The sequence below is a fragment of the Salvelinus fontinalis genome, chromosome 12 (genome assembly GCF_029448725.1).
Source record: "Salvelinus fontinalis isolate EN_2023a chromosome 12, ASM2944872v1, whole genome shotgun sequence".
Lineage (NCBI taxonomy): Eukaryota > Metazoa > Chordata > Actinopteri > Salmoniformes > Salmonidae > Salvelinus > Salvelinus fontinalis.
Genome location: NC_074676.1, coordinates 26,297,205 through 26,317,160, shown reverse-complemented (window position 1 = coordinate 26,317,160; position 19,956 = coordinate 26,297,205). Strand labels below are relative to the sequence as shown.

Genomic DNA, 19,956 nt, shown 5'->3' with positions numbered 1-19,956 from the left:
CATAGCTGTCTTCTTACTTCATGGGGAGGGAATGGAACAGTCAGTCAGTCTATGTCTTGATTCTGTAAGGGATAAGATGAGAAATTAGGTGACCATCAAATACACCAGACCACGAGTTGTTTCATGAATACTCACTCATACTGACCAAATATTCGAAAATGTGGTCTCTCGGGATGGAGTTCCTCATCTAGGCTTTTACTTGAATACCATTTTTGCAAACCAAAATACAAATTCCCCGAAATGTGATCAGGTTTCCTAGTACTATGCATTATGCTCAGTTCAAGTAGTGAAGAATTATTAAAAAATAATGGGTTCCTGACTTTAAAAAAAATCTATGACCCCAAGATGCCATTACAAAATTCTGCGACCCTAGTCTACGAGTTGGGACATTATATTACACCTTTCACCTTTTCAACCAAACAAATCATTTACAGATTTTCATCAAACATGTGTGTGTATTATCAATTATTATGATAACCATGCTTCATATTAACAGAATACAACATGGCATCTTCTTGATTGGTAATATAGCCAATGTGACCAATTTAGCAAGCTAGCTAGCTAACTTAATAACAACTTTAGTTAGCTTATTAGTATTACTTACTACATTAACTCATCTCATTCAACCAGAAACCTTCTAACTGATAAAGAACCTGAACAGACTTAAGCCATATAGCAATTTAACTGGTAAATAGTAGCTTCCAAGGAGCACTTGAACACAAGGATAATACTACTTTTAGGATAACGATCATACATTTTAGGCCTAGGCTAGATTGAGTTGATCCAAATTAATAGGCATATTATTAAAAGCCCTTTAATTCCCGATGTTCTTTACTTGTCTGAGATCATTTCTTTACTTACCCATTGGCTAGCTAGCCATTTTTTTCGTACTGATGTATGAATGTCAGTTAGTTCTCCCAAAAAGGATAAATAGCATTTTTTACAAGCACTTAACAGAGACCTTAGCAGAGAATCAAATTCCAAAAATAAGTCAAAGCACAAAATGTGAACGTAACATCATCTGCGAAGATTTGAAGCAGCGTCATGGTAGCAATAAGAGCTAACTTTTATAGTGAATAATATTGCCCTCTTGTGGTCTTAATCATAACACTGCTCACAAGTGTGTTCAGCGATTTTTTAAACGTATTTATTCATTTTAAGAAATTTTGCTATTTCCTCTTCTTTTCAACTATTGAATGGGCACAGACTAAATAAATGCCAAGTGAGTACAAAATGCAAATGTTACAATGTAGTGTTAGGATACACTATAACACACACCCATATAATATTTTACATGGAAGAGATGTTATTCAAAATGTGTTGTTTTCAGGTTATATCTTCTTCTCAGTCTTTAATTAAAAGCGAACACTTCATACTTACAAGTCTTGATCATTCCGATCCCCCTAGTCATCGATTTGGTGGGCCATCCGGATGACAAACCTTAAAAGTACAAATACAAAAGTGAAAACAGGCCAACAGCACAACCTATTGGTTAGTCTAATATAGCAGTCAGGAGAAACGTACTTGCTAAATTAAACATACGCACTGTTAATAATTAATAGTCATAAAATGCCATCACAAGCTCAGTTTATTACACAAACCTACCATTTTTCGAGTATCAAGACTTCGGTATTCTTCTTAACCCCCATTTTTCAAACTTCAATGTTTCCTGAAAAAAGAAATATACATGTTAGATTACAATGATTATGTCACAAAATCTGGCAGAATGCCATACATTGTCTGATACAAGAGATTCTATACATCTGTACAGACTTTCATATTCTAAATGTTACTACAAATACTACAGAGGCAACCATATACTCGAGCAACTAATAATTCATTTGTGATCTTAACTCATTTGCAGAAGGCAACTTATAACCATTTACATTTTACGAATACATGCTTGTCCTAAAATACTATACTTTCAACTTGAAATATGCGTTGTGGCCATTTATCCAACGATTTTTGTATCAAAATGAGTAAGAATTGTTCATGGAACACAAAGATTAAACCAGCAACCAATTTATGACCACAATATAGCAGCCGATCAATGATACCTTATTTAAATATAGTGTCCCTAAACATGGAAATCTTGAGACTTGCCTGAATCAATATCTCAGCATCAGGGACCTTTATATTAAGCTTTAATAAAGATGATAACAGAGCATCAACTTGATTACATTAAATATCCATGAAACAAATCTCATCCTCACTGTATGGACATATTTCAATAGCCTGGTCAGGATAGCATTAAGTAGCTTTTGTGTCTTGGAAAAGGGTGTATTTCTTAATAATTCCTCTATGAAATCTGATCGAGTGAATCGTTCTGTATTTGTGAAGTGTGAAAATCCTACTCCCATAACTACTAAAATAATAACCCCAAAAATATTTATGGAATAATTTCAGAGACTTTTATTTCCATTCTGTAACACAAAGAGTTAAAAGCCAACACCCTATTTACAATTTTTTGAAAAATAGCTTATATATGCTCAAGACGTTGCAGTTAAATTTAAACATAAAACTTGTGTTATGTGTATAGAAAGAGCAACATTATCGAACATATTGTTTAACTTCAAATTTATCTTAATAATTTTAACTACTGTTAAAATGAGCTGAAATATTAAGTTAGCCATAACTATACCTGTCTGGAATGTTTTCCAGCATGTAACACCTAAACCTGGCAATAAAGCCTTTTCTAACAGATATATTTATTTGTATGGAAAAACATCGAAATGCACTATATAATAGAACATCCCTTGAAATCACAATATAAAGCTTCATACTTTCATCTTACTCTCAACCCACTTAAATCAACATTTATTGTTAAGGTGTAACGTTACTCAATTTAGTTAATTATCTGTCAATTTCAGACAAGGGCATTTGCCCTTTCAAGGACAAAGCACATTTTAAATGCGTAGGTTCTAGAACTCGAAAGTGTACCGAATAATAATGTTACTTTGTATTTGACTTAAATTAACGCAACATTTTTTCTTTCTCCTATTCATCCCACGAACTAGAATTTCAACCACACGAACATTAGGTCCGAATATTTTATTTGTATAATTCTTAACCGGGAACACACCATGGCCATTTTTACAACAGACCGTAGAACCCTCGCTCTTTCCACCATATTGCCACATCTTCTAAACGCGCATTTATAGGGGAAAACTGATTCTGTTTTTTAGTTTCTTACCCACATGTGAGAAGGGCGCTATCCCCCGTCTTCTACCCGCGCGACCGCCGCATTTCTTGCAGATTTTCGTCATTTTATCGGGATCTTCACCCTGACAGTTGTGCGTCTCTGCCATTCTGTGCTGGATGCTGGTCTCTTCCGTCTGTCCTTCTCACTGGGTCTGCAAGAACTGTTATCCTATTCAATAGCTCTGCCCCCTCTTTTTCAACGTAAGCGCACACAACTTCCTCTGAAACACACCAGCATCCTGGGTAGCAAGCAGAGCCTCTACTCTAATGGTTTAGATAATTACTATAAAGCGATTTGAGGAAAATATGCAACATTGTGGCTCTACATTTATTTTATACACTTTTCTGAAATGTATCAAATGTTAAAACTAGGAGATACATTGCGGCAACATTTCCCTTGTATTGTCCAAAGATCTATGCTCAAAGGTTTACTGTCTGTTTTGCATTTAATGTTTGTCCTTCTTAAGAAATGTTTTGTGTTGAGGCAAGATGTATAAACCAACTTCATTGGTGAAATAGTTTAGTTATGAACATTAAACAATGCTGAAGTTGTGTTTTACTACCTCCTGTCCGGTATTTCATTAAATTTCAGTACACTTATTTCATCACGTGTTGCATAGCTAAAGGCTATTCAATTAAATAGTTATAGAACACAGTAGATATGTCAAAATCTACCAGTGTCAAACTAATATAGACTACCACACTTGTAATTGTTTGCCTATAATATGTTGATGTAATTGCTTGAATTGATAATAATTTGTCTTAATATTACAAATAATATGCATTGTCCATGTAAGAACCAATTGTATACAGATACAATTGAAGAATGTCAGTGAGAGACCATAATGGCGTTGCTTTGTGGGAAGCAGCAAAAACACATACGCCATTTTGAATGTACTGTTCAGTTCTCAGTACTCCACCCCATCACCAACCAATAAGATGTGAGCGGAACAGCTTCGGCTGTTTTGCAGTGGAAGATTTCCTAGAAAAATATCCACAGCCTAGCAACAAGAGTTGTAAACCCCCATTCCCATGAAAAACGGCACCCTTCGTTCCCTCATTGGACAGATCACAGAAACTTATTTGCACAGGAAAAACAAAATGGTGCCAGTCGAACTAGAAGTTACCCTTCACTATAGACCTGGGATCAGATTACCCTACCCAAACTGGGGGGGGGGGGGATATCTTATCCTGTATCAGTAGTTAGGGGCAAGTTCCACCTCCTGCTAAAATGCAGAAAGACACATTGTGATTTGTGATGGGCGAAAAGAGGATATATTAATGCAACATTGATCAAACTTGTCATTGTTGAACATGACCAAATATTGCTTTTCTTCTTTTAACAGCCCATAAAATCATAAAGGTCGTAATTGGTTACACGTGCTTGCTTACACATGCTCTAGAACTAAAGTAGTGCCAGTTGATATGCCCATTTATGAAGTTCATGGTCATTTTAACTGCAACGTTTGTATTGTATTAGACTGAAAGAGTAGACCACCAATTCCCGTCAGTAGAATTTTGCTGTAGCCCTTATTCACTGGTTTGAATAACAGGTATCCAAGCAACAGTAACCAGATCTACTAATTTTCTGTGTTGGCGTCCGACTTACAATTCCTGCCGAACAGACAACAGATCTGATTTTTTTTTAACAAATAGAGTTGTATTATTTTGGTAAAACCAGTAGTGTGTCAGACAAAGAGTAATTGTTGTTGTAAAATGAATACATTAAAAATCAGCATTTGACAGCTCATACTCAATAGTTAGGCTCCTTTAGTCCAATATTGGGCTAACGTTACTCCTTAGTCCAAGGACCTTACATGTCTGTTTAAAGGGTGATTTGGCTCTGGAAGCCAAAGCTGCCAAATACTGCAGCTAAACGTGAATCGATTCTCAATTGCAGTAAGGTTCTAGAAACATAAATCCCTCTACTTTCATATAACATAAAACTAATTTCACAAATGCAAAATACACACACTGTACAACAGAGGAGGCTGGGTGGAGGAGCAACAGGAGGACAGGCTCATTGCAATGACTGGAATGGAATAAATTGAACGATATCAAACACATCAAATATAAGGAAACCACATGTTTGACTCCATCCATTACAATGAGCCCGTCCTCCTATAGCTCATCAACAAGCCTCCACTACCGTACACTGTTTTAACAGTTTCAGCAGGCAGTATTTTTCAGTGACAACACCTTTGTGGCGTCTGTCTACCGTTTACACACAGGTGTTCGGAGACGCAGATAGCTAATTAGCACAGGTAGTCCACTCGGTCTTCCGTCTGTTTTCCGTAAACAAGCGCTGTAACGTGGAAATATGGCAGTGTGGGAACCCTAACCCTGCTTACGAACAGTCGGGAAGCTAAGGGCTATGCTGATCCCAGTGTCATGGTGATTAAATGCCGCCATCTAGTGTATATTAGAGCGCAATTGGTTGTAGATGCTCTCATTTAATTATGTGTGGTCAATAACCTTCATATTTTTGTAGAAAACAATGCATCAGCTTGTTTACAACAGTGGAGGCTCCTCAGAGGAGCAAGGGGAGGACCATCCTCCTCAGTGAATTTCCTTTTTCTTTTTTTTGTAAAACAGAAAAAGTTATCCTTTTAAGATAAAACTATACAAAATATGTTTGTCACCAAATAATTGATTAAAACACACTGTTTTGCAATGAAGGTCTAAAGTAGCTTCAACAGCATTCTGTAGGGTAGCACCATGGTGTAGCCCGAGTACAGATAGCTTCCGTCCTCTTGGTACATTGACTTCAATACAAAACCTAGGAGCCTCCACTACTAGGATTACTTACTTCAAGTTGGATGAGGAGTTCTTCTTCAATGAGTCGGACGCGAGGGATACACTACGGACACCCAACTAGGCCCAGATCCCCGTGATTCACTGGAAAAGGAAACTTAGGTTTCGCGGAAAGAGATCAGGATGCCTTGTGAGGATCAGGCGACAAGTAGCTAATCTGCCCTTGCCATCCGTTCTGCTAGCTAACGTTCAATCGCTGGAAAATAAATTGAACGAACTGAAAGCACGTATATCCTACCAACAGGACATTTAAAACTGTAATATCTTGTTTCACCAAGTTGTGGCTGAACAACGACATTAAGAACATACAGTTGGCAGGTTATACACTATCGGCAGGACAGAATACCAGCCTCTGGTAAGAGACAGGGCGGGGGCCTATGCATATTTGTTAACAATATCTGGTGCACGATATCTAAGGAAGTGTCAGGGTTTTGCTAACCTGAGGTAGAGTATCTCATAAGCTGTAGACCACACTATCTACCTAGAGAGTTTATCTGTATTTTCCGTAGCTGTCTACATACCACCAGAGACCGAAGCTGGCACTACAACCACACTCAATGAGCTGTATTCCGCCATAACCAAACAGGAAAACGCTCATCCAGAGGCAGCGCTCCTAGTTGGACTTAAATGCAGGGAAATTTAAATTAGTTTCACCTAATTTCTATCAGCATGTTAAACGTGCAACCAGAGGGAAACAAATTATAGACCACCTTTCCTCCTCACACAAAGATGTTTACAAAGCTCTCGCTCGCCCTCCATTTGGCAAATCTGACCATAAATCTATCCTGCTGATTCCTGCTTAAAAGCAAAAATTAAAGCAGGAAGCACCAGTGACTCGGTCTATAAAAAAAGTGGTCAGATGAAGCAGATGCTAAACTACAGGACTATTTTGCTAGCACAGACTGGAATATGTTAACCATGGCAAAGTGACGGGGAATATGGCAGAATACAAACAGAGCAGTCTTTCCCTCAGCAAGGCAATCAAACAGGCAAAACTTCAATATCGAGACAAAGTGGAATCACAATTCAACGGCTCAGACACAAGACGTATGTGGCAGGGTTTACAGACAATCATGGACTACAAAAGGCAAACTAGCCACGTCGGGGACACCGACGTCTTGCTGCCAGACAAGCTAAACACGTTCTTTGCCCACTTTGAGGATAACACAGTGCCACCAACGCGGCCAGCTACCAAGGACTGTGGGCTCTCCTTCTCCGGGGCAGACTTGAATAAGACTTTTAAACGTGTTAACCCTCGCAAGGCTGCCGGCCCAGACAGCATACCTAGCCACGTCCACAGAGCACGCCCAGACCAGCTAGCTGGTGTGTTTACGGACATATTCAATCTCTCCCTATCCCAGTCTGCTGTCCCCACATGTTTCAAGATGGCCACCATTGTTCCTGTACCCAAGAATGCAAAGGTAACTGAACTAAATGACTACTTGTGTCATCATGAAGTACTTTGAGAGACTAGTCAAGGATCATTTCACCTCCACCTTACCGGTCACCCTAGACCCACTTAAATTTGCTGACCGCCCCAATAGGTCCACAGACGATGCAGTCATCATCACACTGCCCTATCCCATCTGGACAAGAGGAATACCTATGTAAGAATGCTGTTCATCGACTACAGCTCAGCATTCAACGCCATAGTACCCTCCAAGCTCATCATTAAGCTTTAGGCCCTGCGTCTCAACCCCGCCCTGTGCAATTGGGTCTTGGACGTTCTGACGGGCCACCCTCAGATGGTGAAAGTAGGAAACAACATCTCCACTTCGCTGATCCTCAACACTGGGGCCCCACATGGGTGCGTGCTCAGCCCCCTCCTGTACTCACTGTTCACCCATGACAGCGTGGCCATGCATGCCTCCAACTCAATCATCAAGTTTGCAGACGACAACTGTAGTAGGCTTGATCACCAACAACAACGAAAAAGCCTACAGGGAGGTGAGGGCTCTCGGAGTGTTGTGTCAGGAAAATAACCTCTCACTCAACGTCAAAAACAAAGGAGATGATCGTGGACTTCAGGAAACAGCAGAGGGAGCAACCCCTATCCACATCGATGGACAACAGTGGAGAAGGTGGAAAGTTTTAAGTTCCTCGGCGTACACATCACAGACAAACCGAAATGGTCCACCCACACAGACAGCGTGGTGAAGAAGGCGAAACAGCGCCACTTCAACCTCAGGAGGCTAAAGAAATTTGTCGTCACCGAAAACGTTCACATCCTTTTACAGATGCACAATTGAGAGCATGCTGTCGGGCTGTATCACTTCCTGGTATGGCAAATGCACCGCCCACAACCGCAGGACTCTCCAGAGGGTGGTGCGGTCTGCACATTGCATCATCAGGGGGCAAACTACCTGCCCTCCAAGACACCTACAGCACCCGATGTCACAGGAAAGCCAAAAAGATCAAGGACAACAACCACCCGAGCCACTGCCCGTTCACCCCGCTACCATCCAGGAGGCGTGGTCAGTACAGGTGCATCAAAGCTGGGACCGAGAGACTGTAAAACAGCTTCTATCGCAAGGCCATCAGACTGTTAAAAAGCCATCACTAGCACAGAGAGGCTGCTGCCTATATGCAGACTTGAAATCATTGGCCACTTTAATAAATTGAAAACTAGTCACTTTAATAATGTCGCTTTAAACAATGTTTACACATCTTGCACTACTCATCTCATATGTATAAATGCATTCTATACTATCTATTGCATCTTCGCCTATGCCGCTCTGACATTACTCATCCATACATTTATACACATTCTTATTCCTTTACTTAGATGTGTGTGTATTAGGTTTTTGTTGTGGAATTGTTAGATATTACTTGTTAGATATTGCTGCACTGTCGGAACTAGAAGCACAAGCATTTCGCTACACTCGTAATAACATCTGTTATTCATGTGCATGTGACCAATACAATTTGATTTTAAGAGTGTACTGTGGGAAAAGGGGAAGAAACTAAATTGGGCTCAGGTGTACAACTTACTCACTGAGATCAAATCAAATTTATTTATATAGCCCTTCTTACATCAGCTGATATATCAAAGTGCTGTACAGAAACCCAGCCTAAAACCCCAAACAGCAAGCAATGCAGGTGTAGAAGCACATTGGCTAGGAAAAACTCCCTAGAAGGCCAAAACCTAGGAAGAAACCTAGAGAGGAACCAGGCTATGAGGGGTGGCCAGTCCTCTTCTGGCTGTGCCAGGTGGAGATAACAGAACATGGCCAAGGGTCCTATTTATTGCCTTACCTCACACACTCTACTCAAACCAACTGGCCCTAGCCCCCCGACACAAACTACTACAGCATAAATACTGGAGGCTGAGACAGGAGGGGTCAGGAGACACTGTGGCCCCATCCGATGATTCCCCCAGACAGGGCCAAACAGGAAGGATATAACCCCACCCACTTTGCCAAAGCACAGCCCCCGCACCACTAGAGGGATATCTTCAACCACCAAATTACAATCCTGAGACAAGGCCGAGTATAGCCCACAAAGATCTCCACCACAGCACAAACCAAGGGGGGGCGCCAACCCAGAAAGGAAGATCACGCCAGTAACTCAACCCACTCAAGTGACGCACCCCTCCTAGGGATGGCATGAAAGAGCACCAGTAAGCCAGTGACTCAGCTCCTGTAATAGGGTTAGAGGCAGAGAATCCCAGTGGAGAGAGGGGAACCGGCCAGGCAGAGACAGCAAGGGCGGTTCGTTGCTCCAGAGCCTTTCCATTCACCTTCACACTCCTGGTTCAGACTACACTCAATCATATGACCTACTGAAGAGATAAGTCTTCAGTAAAGACTTAAAGGTTGAGACCGAGTCTGCGTCTCTCACATGGGTAGGCAGACCGTTCCATAAAAATTGAGATCTATAGGAGAAAGCCCTGCCTCCAGCTGTTTGCTTAGAAATTCTAGGGACAATTAGGAGGCCTGCGTCTTGTGACCGTAGCGTACGTGTAGGTATGTACGGCAGGACCAACTCGGAAAGATAGGTAGGAGCAAGCCCATGTAACGCTTTATAGGTTAACAGTAAAACCTTGAAATCAGCCCTTGCCTTAACAGGAAGCCAGTGTAGGGAAACTAGCACTGGAGTAATATGATCAAATTTCTTGGTTCAAGTCAGGATTCTAGCAGCCGTATTTAGCACTAACTGAAGTTTATTTAGTGCTTTATCCGGGTAGCCGGAAAGTAGAGCATTGCAGTAGTCTAGCCTAGAAGTAACAAATGCATGGATTAATTTTTCTGCATCATTTTAGAAATGATGAAAGCAGCGTTATCTACAAGTAATATAATATTCCAACTCCAGGATTCTACAAGACGCTCACAACATTATGTATTTACAGAGCCACTGACAGTGTGAGTTATGACAGATATACATTTTGCTGGGTCTATCCTTTCTAACCCCTGCCAAGAGATCTCTTTGACTTCTCTTTTCAGCATGAGGTACTTTATTTCTGTCCTGCTATTCAAAAAACAATCAACAAGTGCTTCAACCTAGCAAGAATGGCAAAATAAAGAACTCCTTACAGAAGTGGAAGGTTGTGCATCCTGATGTAAACGATATTCTAATCTGCTCCTACTTACATGTTTTGTAAATAGTTCAATAAAGTTTACTTGTACTGTCCACCTACTTGTTTTCTTTCTTGTTCTACACAAATACCGCAAGACCTCCAGTGGTGTCAGTTTACATACCGACTTTAGCTGGTTCACTGTATCAGTTCACCATAGTTTATAAGAGAATGGAGTTTGACTTTACATTGCAGCCCTGAGGGATTGGTGGAGGGGAACTCCACTTTACAGCACTACAGGATATGATTAGAGATTGGTCGGAGAGTCACAAACCAATCATATATAGTGGAAAAATCCACAGCTAATCTTTTAATATGTAATAACTTAACTAATTGAGAAGATATTAAACTGTTTAATAACCAGCCAGCTTTTAAGAGACACACAAATTTAAAATGCAAAAGCTAAAGGATTTATGCATTAAAATGTTAATCTGTTTGGCTGGGTAGCAAATGGGACAAATCAAGCGCAGGTCGAGCAATGTCTGTTGTCCCAACCAGAAATTGGACAGTGATGAGCTGAGCTGGTGATCCCTCTTCTCTGCATCTGGTTACATAAGTGTCCAACAGGGCATGGATATCATCAACCTGAAGGAGGAGTTACTGGGTGATAAGGGGTTTCCCCAGGCATGCATGTAAAAATATATTGGATGGGAATTATAGTGAGCAGGCTGTCATTGGAAGTCAGAAACGTAGTTGTTATATCTTTCTAGTTGCACACATGCATACATCTACCATTATGAGCAAAACAAATTTAAAACACTGAGTATACAAAACATTAAGAACACCCAACCTGTATCCCGGCACATTGACTCTGTACCGGTACCCCCTGTATATAGCCTCGTTATTGTTATACACATTTGTTGTGTTACTTTTTGATTGATTTAATCATTTTTACTTTATTTAGTAAATATTTTATGAACTCTTTCTTGAACTGCATTGTTGGTTAAGGGCTTGTAAGTAAGCATTTCACGGTAACGTCTACACATTTTGTATTCGGCGCATGTGACAAATCAAATTTGATTTGCTCTTTCCATTACAGACTGACCGACCAGGTGAATGCTATGATCCGTTATTGATGTCACTTGTTAAATCCACTTCAATCAGTGTAGATGAAGGGGGAGACAGGGTAAACAAGGATTGTGGGAAGCATTGGCATCAACATGGGCCAGCTTTCCTGTGGAACGCTTGACACCTTGTAGAGCCCATGCCCCGATGAATTGAGGCTGTTCTGAGGGCAAAAGGGGGTGCAACTCAATATTAGGAAGTTGTTCCTAATGCTTGGTATACTCAGTGTATGAGAGCTCTCTTGCTTGTGTTGAGAATCAGAGAATACTGAACACTTCATTTGAACTTGATCAGGAGGGCCGCAATGTCCACGTGCTGAAGCAATGTTGAAGCAATGACCACGTGTAGAGGAGAGAAGTGACAGAGAGGAGTGAGAGAGGCAGAGGACGTGATTTAACCTCATGATGACTTGCCCAAAGACTGATGACATCCAAGCTGTTCCATATCTAGGCTTTCCACAATATCACTTTCATCAGTGTGGGAGTTTTGACAGAAACCGATAGTCCAAATCAGAGTTACAAGTTGGATAATTTTCTTTAGGATTTACAGTTTTAAAATAACTTTCAGAAAACAGTATGTAAGATTTCTGGATAGCGTTATCTATAGTTTCTGTGTTATACTTATAAAGCCGCATGGTTATGCTTGAAATCAAAGCTCATAAACTACATTAGATGCACACAAGCACCATTGTCAATCCAAATGTAGAGGAGAAAATGAAAGAGAACCTTTGTATTTAACCAAGAAGCTGTACCATTGAGAAATTGCTGCATGGTTTGTCATATTGGATCCTCTTCTCAGCTGAGGTGTGGCAACATCGCCTAGTGAGAAGCAAGGAATCAGCAGCGGCCGGCCTGGAACACACAAGTGAAATTTGATAACTAGCATGTGATTAACAAAGTTAGCTGGAATACACAGGAGGACCTTAGGTAAGTGTCATGTGAAAACAAACGGTAAATGACACTCATGTCAATAAAGTATGGAAAAAAATTGCAGGCAAACTGGGATAGAGCGCATGGGTTTGTCTGTATTGGGTTTAGATCCTCTGCTAATCTGACACCACATTTAACTCACATCCACTATTACAGCTATGTCATTGTGATGTAGGCCTACATCTGACACACCACTGGTGTCATCATGCACATCCAGCATCACAGTTGTCATGACGTGGCCTTTTCTGGGTGTAGATCATGGCTTCCCCCTCTGACTCCTACACCCAGGTGCTGTTATCTCAGGTCGTAAATTCTTGGCGGAGACTCTCCCCCTGGCCATGCAGAAAGAGAGAATATCAAATCAAAGTTTGTCACGTGCGCCGAATACAACAGGTGTAGACCTTACAGTGAAATGCTTACTTACAGGCTCTAACCAATAGTGCAAAAAAGGTGTTAAGTGAACAATAGGTAAGTAAAGAAATAAAACAGTAAAAAAGACAGGCTACAGTGGGGCAAAAAAGTATTTTTTAGTCAGCCACCAATTGTGCAAGTTCTCCAATTTTCACCATAGGTACACTTCAACTATGACAGACAAAATGAGAAGAAAAAAAAATCCAGAAAATCACATTGTAGGATTTTTTATGAATTTATTTGCAAATTATGGTGGAAAATAAGTATTTGGTCACCTACAAACAAGCAAGATTTCTGGCTCTCACAGCTCTGTAACTTCTTCTTTAAGAGGCTTGTATTAATGGCACCTGTTTGATCTTGTTATCAGTATAAAAGACACCTGTCCACAACCTCAAACAGTCACACTCCAAACTCCACTATGGCCAAGACCAAAGAGCTGTCAAAGGACACCAGAAACAAAATTGTAGACCTGCACCAGGCTGGGAAGACTGAATCTGCAATAGGTAAGCAGCTTGGTTTGATGAAATCAACTGTGGGAGCAATTATTAAGAAATGGAAGACATACAAGACCACTGATAATCTCCCTCGATCTGGGGCTCCACGCAAGATTTCACCCCGTGGGGTCAAAATGATCACAAGAACGGTGAGCAAAAATCCCAGAACCACATGGGGGGGACCTAGTGAATGACCTGCAGAGAGCTGGGACCAAAGTAACAAAGCCTACCATCAGTAACACACTACGCCGCCAGGGACTCAAATCCTGCAGTGCCAGACGTGTCCCCCTGCTTAAGCCAGTACATGTCCAGGCCCGTCTGAAGTTTGCTAGAGAGCATTTGGATGATCCAGAAGAAGATTGGGAGAATGTCATATGGTCAGATGAAACCAAAATATAACTTTTTGGTAAAAACTCAACTCGTCGTGTTTGGAGGACAAAGAATGCTGATTTGCATCCAAAGAATGCACCCCCATGCTACCTACTGTGAAGCATGGGGGTGGAAACAGCATGCTTTGAGGCTGTTTTTCTGCAAAGGGACCAGGACGACTGATCCGTGTAAAGGAAAGAATGAATGGGGCCATGTATCGTGAGATTTTGAGTGAAAACCTCCTTCCATCATCAAGGGCATTGAAGATGAAACGTGGCTGGGTCTTTCAGCATGACAATGATCCCAAACACACCGCCCGGGCAACGAAGGAGTGGCTTCGTAAGAAGCATTTCAAGGTCCTGGAGTGGCCTAGCCAGTCTCCAGATCTCAACCCCATAGAAAATCTTTGGAGGGAGTTGAAAGTCCGTGCTGCCCAGCAACAGCCCCAAAATATCACTGCTCTAGAGGAGATCTGCATGGAGGAATGGGCCAAAATACCAGCAACAGTGTGTGAAAACCTTGTGAAGACTTACAGAAAACGTTTGACCTCTGTCATTGCCAACAAAGGTTATATAACACAGTATTGAGATAAACTTTTGTTATTGACCAAATACTTATTTTCCACCATAATTTGCAAATAAATTCATTACAAATACTACAATGCGATTTTCTGGATTTTTTTTCACTCATTTTGTCTGTCATAGTTGAAGTGTACCTATGATGAAAATTACAGGCCTCTCATCTTTTTAAGTGGGAGAACTTGCACAATTGGTGGCTGATTAAATACTTTTTTGCCCCACTATATATACAGTAGCGAGGCTGTAAACGTAGCGAGGCTACATACAGACATCGGTTAGTCAGGCTGATTGAGGTAGTACTATGTACATGTAGATATGGTTAAAGTGACTATGCATATATGATGAACAGAGAGTAGCACTAGCGTAAAAGAGGGGTTGGCGGGTGGTGGGTGACAATGCAGATAGCCTGGTTAGCCAATGTGTGGGAGCACTGGTTGGTTGACCCAATTGAGGTAGTATGTACATGAATGTATAGTTAAAGTGACTATGCATATATGATGAACAGAGAGTAGCAGCAGCGTAAAAAGAGGGGTTGGGGGGGGGGCACACAATGCAAATAGTCTGGGTAGACATTTGATTACCTGTTCAGGAGTCTTATGGCTTTGGGGTAACAACTGTTGAGAAGCCTTTTTGTCCTAGACTTGGCACTCCGGTACCGCTTGCCATGCGGTAGTAGAGAGAACAGTCTATGACTGGGGTGGCGGGGTCTTTGACAAATTTTAGGGCCTTCCTCTGACACCGCCTGGTGTAGAGGTCCTGGATGGCAAGCAGCTTAGCCCCAGTGATGTACTGGGCTGTACGCACTACCCTCTGTAGTGCCTTGCGGTCAGAGGCTGAGCAATTGCCGTACCAGGCAGTGATGCAACCAGTCAGGATGCTCTCGATGTTGCAGCTGTAGAACCTGTTGAGGATCTCAGGACCCATGCCAAATCTTTTTAGTTTCCTGAGGGGGAATAGGCTTTGTCGTGCCCTCTTCACGACTGTCTTGGTGTGTTTGGACCATTCTAGTTTGTTGTTGATGTGGACACCAAGTAACTTGAAGCTCTCAACCTGCTCCACTACAGCACCGTCGATGAGAATGGGGGCGTGCTCAGTCCTCCTTTTCCTGTAGTCCACAATCATCTCCTTTGTCTTGGTTACGTTGAGGGATAGGTTGTTATTCTGGCACCACCCAGCCCAGTCTCTGATCTCCCTATAGGCTGTCTCGTCGTTGTCGGTGATCAGGCCTACCACTGTTGTGTCGTCTGCAAACTTAATGATGGTGTTGGAGTCGTGCCTGGCTATGCAGTCATGGGTGAACAGGGAGTACAGGAGGGGACTGAGCATACAGAGAGAGAACAGAGAGAGAACAAGAGAATACAGAGAGAGAACAAGGGATTTCACTTGGCCGAACTCCTAAATCCCCAAAATGGGAGAATTAAACTATATGTCCACTTGTGAGAATGTGGAAAGGGTCCATGGACACTTAAGGGACGGGTATGACGAGTGTGTTTCATTTGGTGACCTCATGGAGGACAGGAAACACACAACTATATGCCTGAATGTGTACATTTCTCAATTATGGGGTTTGCATCTAATTCTTGTATAAAATGAATGAGTAAAGTTGAAACTATTTGTTAAATGATGTAATGTGATGTTAACCTTTAGAATGAGAGAATTGTTTTCCCTGTAAAGTTTAACTAAGTCATTGGCCACGCCCCTGTGAGCACAGACATGATCATGGAACCGCCCTTTTCTATTGTTACGAATAAAAAACCCTCCTGAGGAAATCCTCTTCAGACTAAGCAAACCCCTAGCGTGAGCTGTGGTTGCAATGGTTGAGTACCAAGACTACAAAACCATACCACGTGGCGCATTGGCTACACGGCTGGAACTGGTTAAACTCTGAGACTATCGATCCCTACAGAATAAGAGCAAATCTTAGATATTAATTACTAGCCTGCAGCTAGAAATTATGTAAACCTGGGATGCGAATACCGACAACCGCCGAAACATCTACTCTAAGAACAATGGACGCCTGACGTACCCATTACAATAGACACTATCAGGAGCTGCCGATAGAGCTAACACCATAAGTAACCAGAGACTCTCTGATGAACTGACTCTCCTGCAGACGGACTGACGATTCCAACAGAGAAGACAACGACATAAGAGCGTAAATATATTGATTGCAATTATTCCCGAATGAGCGAGCGTTCATCTGCAAAGGATTAGCATTTCAATGAATATAATTACCCACTGTGTGTCGTGATCCATTTTGTCTTTCCCGCTCCTTTATCAGTCCACACCCCCTTTTCTTTGTATACCAAGCTGTCATATCGGTTTAGCCCACTAGGGGATCTTCCCTATCATTGTTAGTAACTACTAATACTACCAATATCTACAATAACTACCAATATCTACTGTTTGTTATGCATTTCTGTGATTATTTAGTTAGTTAGTAAATAAATGATTAAGCCAATCGGTGTATGGATGATTCATAGTTTAGGCTGGGTTTGTGCAGATAACCAAGAATTCTACGACGTTTGAAATGAGACTAACGTAAGGTAAAGAATAATTCATTAATAGAAGACTAATTGATCAGATATTAAAATATCTGGAGAGTTATATTTGGAAAATTAGAATTTTTGTAATCTGAAGATTTTCCGTGGTGCCCCAACTTCCTAGTTAATTACATTTACAGGATTAGTTTAATCACATAATAATAATTACAGAGAATTGATTTGATAAAATAACAGTCTTCACCTTTAATGATACTAAAGACACAACACATTGATATTGTTGTGACCAACATCATCATCAACAAGTACCTCAACGATGTTACGTACACATTAAGTGTGATCATGCCACAGATGCTTTCACATTATCAGCATTGCCACTTACCTCTGTACCTACTTTATTCCTTGATCTTTCCCTGGGGCATTGTGACCACTTTTGAAAACAATCAGGGGAGAAATTACTGGGCACAGCAGAAGCAGTGAGGCTGACCTTTCCCTTGTCATCATCCCAAAAACACTCATCTTCAAAGTGATGGGCAGAGACAAGAGTGTTGGGTTGGTTTCCAATTCATCCTCCTGTCCCTTGCTACCCACTCCTGTAGCCTGGGCTTGTCATGAAATGGAACCTGTGGAAAAAGGTCATCCATTTAATAGTAGGCTCAGTCTTAGTCAAGTGGAAATGACAAATATACTAATCAGTTGTTAAACGTTGCACAAATAAAGTAAGCCAACACCCTGAGTGACAAATTAAACACAGTGAAATGGTTTCCAGTAAAAGTTCAATAATGTGTCTTTGTACATTTAAATATTAAAACCATTAAAAGAGATTAGAGACCAATGAAGAAACCATTACACTTCCAATAGATGGCCTAATTCAGGGGTTCTTAAACATTTCTTGCACACGACTCCAAATTACACTAGAAAATGCAGTGGTCCCGACTTGGAGAAATGATACTCCCTAGTTAACGCTGTATGTTCATACGCACTGTGACTTATGTTCCATCCCTGCAGTACAGTTGATAAGCATTGCTATAAATGCAAAAAAATCTATATTACTGAAACATATCACTTGTTGGCCTACCCTTCTGTAATGGTACAGATCTACTACTCACACCACTCCTCTTAGGATCCCTCCACTTTCTTCACTGCATCAGCATATGACAACTCCTGCACTACTCGAACCCTGGAAACCTCAACGCAAGGGACATTTCTGATCCCCAGCCCCACGGGCACCCCCAAAATTAACACATACCACTACTTTCCTCAATGCTACACATTCCTTTGTCTCATGCCCTTCTGCACACCTTGGAACCCCCTCCTACACACTGCTACCACATGCCCATAAGCTTGACACCTGTAACAATGTCATGTATTCGGTACAAAAGCTCGTACAGAATAACTTATATATCCTAACATCACTTTGTCGGGCAAAAACAACATAAAAACTTAAAACAGACAATGACTTCTGTTTCACCACTCTCGCAACCCTTTCTGCATCACACCCAGCGACGAGCATTACAAACACCGGGAATGTTCCCCTTTAGTTTGTCAACTTTTCCATTTACTGCTACCCCAGTAATCACTCCTTTCAATGGCACCCTTTTCTTGAGAGTAAACATTTTTACATCTCTTGTCCCCATTCGTTTAACACCGAGCACCTCCATCTGACCAGCAGAAACACAAACAATTATCACAAGACCACTTCTGGTTACCCTCACCATTCCACAGTACCCAATTCTGTTTTCACCCACCCTGAAACCACAAATGGATCAGCCAAAAGGCAAGGGTTCACTTTTTCCAAAAACTTCACTCCTACTGTCACAGACTCATCTTTATCCTGACCCGCAATGCAAGCCTCGGGCTCTGAGAACTTCACCACACCTACCTCCGATACTTCGCCCTCATTCACTTCCATTTCTCCACCGGTCTTCAGCTCACTCAGTTTACGCTTTCTACCATTCTTCTTTAACAAAACATATCCCCTTTTCCAAGTATACATCTCCTTATGTAATACTGCACTTCGCCTGACATATCTTGTTCTTGCTTTCTCAAGGGACGCCATTTAACCGGCTGTCACAATCTCCGTACAATCAGCACGAACGCCTCGGGATGTATCGGTCAACAGTCCATCCCACTTATAATGCAGTTGCTTCGTCTTGATGATATTCTTTACCAACAACTACCGCGACACCTTTCAATTTCAAACAAGCGCGCTCTCCGTCTTCCTTCTCTAACGTGCCCCTTCAACGTCCAAACCCATTGCCTCTGCCTGATGACTTCATCGGTGGGGTTTATCGGCAGTTGGCATCCAACGTTATGGTGCATTACCGCCACCAACTGTACTGGAGTGTGGGCCAGAGACAGGGAGAAACTAAATCCTACCTGCCGGCCCCGTTGCTCTTAATAAAGATAACATATTTGAGACTATATCTAATGACATTCTACTCAATATACTCTTCAAACTAATTTCTTGTATCCCCTTCTCCCTCATACTAGATCTCAGCCCCTCTCTTTCCCTCTGATACTGCCCTCACTGTAGCAATACACGCACCACTGTCTCCTGGCAAAAATCACACTTTCCCATTGGATGCTTCCCTATCACATTTAAGGACTTATTCAACTGGCTGTGCCCCACCCTTAATCTTGTAAAAATAGCCTCCCTTCGTGTCCCTTCCATCCTCCCTGACTTTCCTCTGTACTTAAAATAAATGCCTGCCCTTAGTATCTCTATTCCACTGCTCCTACCATCTCTGCACCATGACTGTCCATATCAGGCTTTCTGCCTCTGCCTTGCTCATTGAAATTACATCAACATTCCCACTTCTAAGAGCTTGTTTAGCCAGTAAATCAACTGCCTCGTTCCCCTCTACCCCCACATGTGCTGGGACCCAAGTAAATCTTATCTCTAATCATCTATCTAATCCTGCCATGGGTTTGTAGGGAAGGCGGATACCTAATCAGTTGTACAACTGAATGCATTCAACTGAAATCTGTCTTCCACATTTAACACAACCCCTCTGAATC

General features: G+C 41.6%; 1 protein-coding gene across 6 annotated transcripts in view; it reads right to left on the bottom strand.

Moving 5' to 3' along the window:
• The window catches only part of chd2 (chromodomain helicase DNA binding protein 2), a 48,258-nt gene extending 29,070 nt beyond the window's left edge, over window positions 1-19,188 (bottom strand). Inside the window, exons 1-8 of one of the 6 annotated variants that reach the window (XR_008761576.1) lie at window positions 18,818-19,188; window positions 17,318-17,558; window positions 15,016-15,752; window positions 12,725-12,914; window positions 3,194-12,504; window positions 1,606-1,669; window positions 1,381-1,440; window positions 2-62 (exon numbers count right to left, since the gene is read on the bottom strand). The gene's annotated coding sequence lies outside the window, so the exon portion shown is untranslated. Of the gene's footprint in view, window position 1; window positions 63-1,380; window positions 1,441-1,605; window positions 1,670-3,193; window positions 12,505-12,724; window positions 12,915-15,015; window positions 15,753-17,317; window positions 17,559-18,817 lie in introns of those variants that run through there. The other 5 variants (XR_008761575.1, XM_055940207.1, XM_055940206.1 and 2 more) reach the window with 5 other exon arrangements.
• Window positions 19,189-19,956: the final 768 nt, after the last annotated feature.